General features: G+C 43.1%; 1 pseudogene; it reads left to right on the top strand.

Moving 5' to 3' along the window:
- The first annotated feature begins 1,307 nt into the window (after positions 1-1,307).
- Positions 1,308-1,425, top strand: LOC124551388 (annotated as a pseudogene).
- The last annotated feature ends 6,553 nt before the right edge of the window (positions 1,426-7,978 follow it).

Raw genomic sequence — 7,978 nt, 5'->3', positions numbered from 1 at the left:
ATATTGCTTTCGATTGTGACATTGTCATCCTGTTGCGACGCATTATCAGTTTCATTGTCTAATACACGAGATAATGATTCAAAATATTCATGATCACTACCTGTTAGTCTTAATTTTCTCGGCAATAAAAGGAACGCACTGTAACTGAAGTCCGAAAGAACAGATACCATCTTCATATATAGTTGAGGCTTACCGGGCATTGACCTCCTTCTTCTGTGTGGATGCACACGTATTGCCCGAACTCTTACAGGACTCGGTAAGGTTGTCTGCCGCGAGTAATGAGTGTAATGTGCAGGGGCACAACGAATGTAGTGTGTCGACATTAAGTTGGGAATGTGAGTTGCAGTATCCTCTCTGCCATCGGTGGCTCAGATGGATGTTGGCACGGTAGCTCAGCGTGATCAGTCGGAGGGTTAGCTGCCCTCTGGAATAAAATAACTGAGTTAATGGATCAACGATCAACTTGAACAAGCGTCATGGGACGTCAGCCCCGAAGAAATACAACAAACAATATCGAACAAAATGAGATCAACGAAAAAAAAAAGCGGGATAGAGCGTCTGCCATGTAAGCAGAAGATCCTAGGTTCGAGTCCCGGTCGGGGCACACATTTTCAACTGTCCCCGTTGGTGTATATCAACGCCTGTCGGCAGCGCAGGGTCTGGACTTAATTATCATTTCACATGTATTATGTATTTTGTATTATAGTTTGTGCTCATAGCAGAATAACGACCTGAGTAGGCCTATTTTTGATATAACCCATATTGTGTGCGAGCTCAAAGTAACTTGTCTGCTAAGTATTCAGTGAAGATCCATTGTGAATAATGTACCACGTCTTCTTGAAAGAAGAGAGAGAGGGAAAAAAAAGAAAACACTGTTCTGTTGTTACTATACTTCAGCTATTGATTCGTTTTCTGTCTTAGTTTTAAGTGAAAATCAGTGGAAATATCAGCTTTCTCTTATACTGATCATCAGCCTGTAAGAATTGTATCAAGGCCATTATTTTCTGCTTATGGCTGTAGAAGTTTTTGGCACTAAGTATTATTACTGCATTTCTTTCACACAGATTACATGTAGGGCAGTTGAGCTGAAAAGTCAAAGCATTGTGAAAATGTGTGTACAGTTCTTTTGCCAGTTAATGGGCCTAACAACTGACTTGAAAGTAATTACCACAAGCAATATTGGTGCTCATCTGCTGTCATCTAAAAACTAATGCTAAACACTTCTGTGATTTATGGGAAACCGATGTCCAAGAGTACTGCATGCAGTAAGATACTGTGAACAATTTCCAAGAAATCCTGCACATAATAGCAACGGCCTTGCCACAGTGGACACACCGGTTCCCATCAGATCACCAAAGTTAAGCACTGTCGGGCGTGGCCGGCACTCGGATGGGTGACCATCCGGGCTGCCATGCACTGTTGCCATTTTTAGGTGTGCAGTCAGCCCCGTGATGCCAATTGAGGAGCTACTCGACCAAATAGTCAAAGAAAACCATCATAATGGCCGGGAGAGGGGTGTGCTGACCACATGCCCCTCCTATCCGCATCCTCATCTGAGGATGACACGGCAGTCGGATGGTCCCGATGGGCCACTTGTTGCCTGAAGACAGAGTGCTGTACATAATAAAATAAATATACTGCAAATGGTGGCTTCCAATATACTATGTGGAGTTGAAATTATCACTTGAATTTTTCATTTCTTCTAGAAGTCTGCTGGGTTAATATTGTAGCCTGAAAAACTGCAACATCATTGTCTGCAGTGATTAATGTAAATAGTTTGTTCTATAGTCCTCTAACTGAATGCTATATTTTCTTTTGATGAGTCCACATCACTGATACTGTAAACCCAAGAGGGATGATCACAAGCGGATGGCAATATTACAATTCCTAATGCTTTAAATGCTGTCCACACATTTTTTGCTGTCATGACTTCTTGAGTTCCTCTTTTACAAATGTTCAGCTTCATTCAGTTCACTACATTACAGCAGAATATTTTATTGCTTTCGTAATATTCCATATTGGAGCTTAGTCAGGAGATTGGTTTACAACTGGTTTCCAAAGCCTTAGAGCTTTAGAGAGAGTTTTGTGATGCATTTTATGCCTCTTATGAAATTATCTGCTGGGTCAAGTACAATATTTATTCAGCATAAGCAACCAGTTTGAATACTGTGCAAAACAGATACCTGAACATGCTGCTAAGGTTTTTTTTTAAAGATATTGGAATTCTTAAACTCTTTTCAGAGTATCATTACAGATAATGTTGTTATATGCAAGTCATACTTCTTGCCACTGCAGCGCAACAAACAACTGAAAAGGTGCCTTCTGAAGGGATCTTTAATGTTGTCTTTCATTGACCCCTGCTTTTGTAATACACAACTATGAAAAGCACCAAATAGCGCAAGTTAGCATTGGGAACACGGAAACCGACAAGGTAGCTGCTCAGTTTGCTTGTGTCAACCAATCACAGCACAGGACATTTTAATCAGCCAGTCATACTAGGGCAAAGTTAGGGGTCAGTCTGTCACAACAACCAGATTTTTGCTTTCACATTTGTTGGCTTCGCCAGTTCACATATAAACTGTTACCTTCCAGCTAACCTAGGCCTTGGGCTAAGCTGCGTACTGGTCTGTCACAATTGCCAGGTTGTTTAGATAAAATAGTTAAATATTTGTTGAAATAATACACTCCTGGAAATGGAAAAAAGAACACATTGACACCGGTGTGTCAGACCCACCATACTTGCTCCGGACACTGCGAGAGGGCTGTACAAGCAATGATCACACGCACGGCACAGCGGACACACCAGGAACCGCGGTGTTGGCCGTCGAATGGCGCTAGCTGCGCAGCATTTGTGCGCCGCCGCCGTCAGTGTCAGCCAGTTTGCCGTGGCATACGGAGCTCCATCGCAGTCTTTAACACTGGTAGCATGCCGCGACAGCGTGGACGTGAACCGTATGTGCAGTTGACGGACTTTGAGAGAGGGCGTATAGTGGGCATGCGGGAGGCCGGGTGGACGTACCGCCGAATTGCTCAACACGTGGGGCGTGAGGTCTCCACAGTACATCGATGTTGTCGCCAGTGGTCGGCGGAAGGTGCACGTGCCCGTCGACCTGGGACCGGACCGCAGCGACGCACGGATGCACGCCAAGACCGTAGGATCCTACGCAGTGCCGTAGGGGACCGTACCGCCATTTCCCAGCAAATTAGGGACACTGTTGCTCCTGGGGTATCGGCGAGGACCATTCGCAACCGTCTCCATGAAGCTGGGCTACGGTCCCGCACACCGTTAGGCCGTCTTCCGCTCACGCCCCAACATCGTGCAGCCCGCCTCCAGTGGTGTCGCGACAGGCGTGAATGGAGGGACGAATGGAGACGTGTCGTCTTCAGCGATGAGAGTCGCTTCTGCCTTGGTGCCAATGATGGTCGTATGCGTGTTTGGCGCCGTGCAGGTGAGCGCCACAATCAGGACTGCATACGACCGAGGCACACAGGGCCAACACCCGGCATCATGGTGTGGGGAGCGATCTCCTACACTGGCCGTACACCACTGGTGATCGTCGAGGGGACACTGAATAGTGCACGGTACATCCAAACCGTCATCGAACCCACCGTTCTACCATTCCTAGACCGGCAAGGGAACTTGCTGTTCCAACAGGACAATGCACGTCCGCATGTATCCCGTGCCACCCAACGTGCTCTAGAAGGTGTAAGTCAACTACCCTGGCCAGCACGATCTCCGGATCTGTCCCCCATTGAGCATGTTTGGGACTGGTTGAAGCGTCGTCTCACGCGGTCTGCACGTCCAGCACGAACGCTGGTCCAACTGAGGCGCCAGGTGGAAATGGCATGGCAAGCCGTTCCACAGGACTACATCCAGCATCTCTACGATCGTCTCCATGGGAGAATAGCAGCCTGCATTGCTGCGAAAGGTGGATATACACTGTACTAGTGCCGACATTGTGCATGCTCTGTTGCCTGTGTCTATGTGCCTGTGGTTCTGTCAGTGTGATCATGTGATGTATCTGACCCCAGGAATGTGTCAATAAAGTTTCCCCTTCCTGGGACAATGAATTCACGGTGTTCTTATTTCAATTTCCAGGAGTGTATAAATGTATGATGTGATTGGCTGATGAGATCACATGTCATGTGCTGTGATTGGCTGACAGAAACAAACAGAGCAGCCGCCACTTTTATTTAAGCATCTACAATGCTAAGATGCCATATTTGGTGGTTTTTTGTTTGTACTTCATACCACAAAAATATGCAGTTTCTATGATGGACTGAATTAGAGATCTCTCCAAAACATGCCATTTTCAGTGCAGTTTGTGGAGCTATGGTGGAAGAACGTGCAAGTTCTTTTGTATAAAGACCTGGATAAACTGAAAGAACCAGAGGTTGTACAGAGTTTCAGGGAGAGCATAAAGGAACAATTGAAAGGAATGGGGGAAAGAAATACAGTAGAAGAAGAATGGGTAGCTCTGAGGGATGAAGTAGTGAAGGCAGCAGACGATCAAGTAGGTAAAAAGAAGAGGGTTAGTAGAAATCCTTGGGTAACAGAAGAAATATTGAATTTAATTGATGAAAGGAGAAAATATAAAAATGCAGTAAATGAAGCAGGCAAAAAGGAATACAAACGTCTCAAAAATGAGATCGACAGGAAGTGCAAAACGGCTAAGCAGGGATGGCTAGAGGACAAATGTAAGGATGTAGAGGCTTATCTCACTAGGGGTAAGATAGATACTTCCTACAGGAAAGTTAGAGAGACCTTTGGAGATAAGAGAACCACATGTATGAACATCAAGAGCTCAGATGGAAACCCAGTTCTAAGCAAAGAAGGGAAAGCAGAAAGGTGGAAGGAGTATATACAGGGTCTATACAAGGGCGATGCACTTGAGGAAAATATTATGGAAATGGAAGAGGATGTAGATGAAGATGAAATGGGAGATACGATACTGTGTGAAGAGTTTGACAGAGCACTGAAAGACCTGAGTCGAAACAAGGCCCCCGGAGTAGACAACATTCCATTGGAACTACTGACGGCACAAAACTCTACCATCTGGTGAGCAAGATGTATGAAACAGGTGAAATACCCTCAGCCTTCAAGAAGAATATAATAATTCCAGTCCCAAAGAAAGCAGGTGTTGACAGATGTGAAAATTACCGAACTATCAGTTTAATAAGCCACAGCTGCAAAGTACTAACACGAATTCTTTACAGACGAATGGAAAAACTAGTAGAAGCCAACCTCGGGGAAGATCAGTTTGGATTCCATAGAAATACTGGAACACGTGAGGCAATACTGACCTTACGATTAAGAAAGATTAAGGAAAGGCAAACCTACGTTTCTAGCATTTGTATACTTAGAGAAAGCTTTTGATAGTGTTGACTGGAATACTCTCTTTCAAATTCTAAAGGTGGGAGGGGTAAAATACAGTGAGCGAAAGGCTATTTACAACTTGTACAGAAACCAGATGGCAGTTATAAGAGCTGCGGGACATGAAAGGGAAGCAGTGGTTGGGAAGGGAGTAAGACAGGGTTGTAGCCTCTCCCCGATGTTATTCAATCTCTATATTGAGCAAGCAGTAAAGGAAACAAAAGAAAAATTTGGAGTAGGTATTAAAATCCATGGAGAAGAAATAAAAACTTTGAGGTTCGCCGATGACATTGTAATTCTGTCAAAGACAGCAATGGACCTGGAAGAGCAGCTGAACGGAATGGACAGTGTCTTGAAAGGAGGATATAAGATGAACATCAACAAAAGCAAAACGAGGGTAATGGAATGTAGTCGAATTAAGTCAGGTGATGCTGAGAGAATTAGATTAGGAAATGAGACAGTTAAAGTAGTAAAGGAGTTTTGCTATTTGGGGAGTTAAATAACTGATGATGGACGAAGTAGAGAGGATATAAAATGTAGACTGGCAATGGCAAGGAAAGTGTTTCTGAAGAAGAGAAATTTGTTAACATCGAGTATAGATTTAAGTGTCAGGAAGTTATTTCTGAACGTATTTGTATGGAATGTGGCCATGTATGGAAGTGAAACATGGACGGTAAATAGTTTGGACAAGAAGAGAATAGAAGCTTTCGAAATGTGGTGCTACAGAAGAATGCTGAAGATTAGATGGGTAGATCACATGACTAATGAGGAAGTATTGAATAGGATTGGGGAGAAGAGAAGTTTGTGGCACAACTTGAGCAGAAGAAGGGATCAGTCAGTAGGACATGTTCTGAGCCATCAAGGGATCACCAATTTAGTATTGGAGGGCAGCGTGGAGGGTAAAAATCATAGGGGGAGACCAAGAGATGAATACACTAAGCAGATTCAGAAGGATGTAGGTTGCAGTAGGTACTGGGAGATGAAGAAGCTTGCACAGGATAGAGTAGCATGGAGAGCTGCATCAAACCAGTCTCAGGACTGAAGACCACAACAACAACAACAACAACAACAACAACAACAACAACCAGAAGTACCACGTTTGTCATTTTTGACCCATACGCAGTTTAACACAGTTTGATGTCGATAACTCCAGCTTACAGACTCTTAAATAGTTGCTGGATGCGTTTCGATGTTATTCGTGTATTGTTGGAATATATTACAACAGTTTAAGACAAAAGTAATGTGAAAGTCATAGATCGAGCAATGTTTTATATCAGTGCAACAGTCATCTTAGGTTTGACTCTATGTCATCGAAGAGTAAATGCAAGGAAAATGAGAAATTTTGCCTTGCTTCAGAAGTAGGGAATCTATTTACTGAAGCTGCACTGCATGCTACAAGCCAGGCAAGAATATGACTGTCAACAAGCATCTGTATCCTTGCAAGTGCAAGTACCCGTTCATACAGTATAAGCCGAGAAAACCTAATAAGTACGGGATAAAATACTGGTTTTTGTTTGAGGCTGACAGGCGATATTCCTGAATGGATTTTCTTACAGTGGCAAATGTGAAACTTGTGATCTGGGCAAGGGTCTTGGTTACCATGTTGTTACGAAGTTGGCACAGCCAGTTCTCAGCTGTGGTCATAACACCAGGACTGGCATTTCCACCTCCACAAAACTAGCAGATGAGCTGAAACAAAGAGGAACACATTTAGTTTGGGGTCACTCGGGGGCCTCTCCTGTGGTACAAAGTGCTGATGACGTGTTATATGCAACACACCTGTCGAGTGACAAGCTTCTCTCAGTCTACCAAAGGAAGAACTAAGAAAAGTCTTTATCTCGAGTAATATGCACACTGGATGTCATGTCAATAAGAACACTGAGAAGAAATTTCAAGAAACTGCGAAGTTTTATTGTGAAATTAAAGGTGGAGTCGATATAGTTGACCAAAACACTAGAATCTACAGTATCTTAGCTGCCAACCACCAATGACGTGTCCATGTCTTTTCAGCACTCTTGATCTTGCCTTGATCAATGCTCACACAGTTTTTAAGTTACTTATCTCTAAGATTTCCTGATGAGACTTTATCCTCAGAGTAGCAGATGAGCTTGCTGGCACCTACAAACTGCAGAGAGGAGCCAATCTGTCCTTGGAAGTAGCTAGAAATAGAAAGTGTTGTCAAATTCAGATTTCCTGAAAGAAAAAATGGAAATAAAACATCACACATATGTTTCAAGTGCAACAAATTTGTGTGCAAAAGCTGCCAAGCCAAAACTTGTGTCAAATGTTTGAACTGTGGCCCCATCCCAGGTTGGACCGTTCTGTTCACTTCTTTGTTTCTAAATGTTTCCAAATATTTATAATACTAGAGTGAAATTGTTTGTTCAATGAGCAATAAAACATGCAGAACATATTAGTCACCTGCTGAAACTAAGAAACTCTTACAAATTCTTGGTACTTACCTTAATTGTCTGCAAAAGTAAAAATACTCTTAGTGCTCATGAAACAGTATGTTTTGACTCTTTTTCAATCTTTTTATAAAGAAAAACCATCTAACATTGTTTAACTTACTTGTTTTAATGATGCTTGATGAAAATAAAAAAC

The sequence above is a fragment of the Schistocerca americana genome, chromosome 9 (genome assembly GCF_021461395.2).
Source record: "Schistocerca americana isolate TAMUIC-IGC-003095 chromosome 9, iqSchAmer2.1, whole genome shotgun sequence".
Lineage (NCBI taxonomy): Eukaryota > Metazoa > Arthropoda > Insecta > Orthoptera > Acrididae > Schistocerca > Schistocerca americana.
The sequence above is the reverse complement of the archived record's forward strand: the minus strand, read 5'-3'. Positions and strand labels throughout refer to the sequence as shown.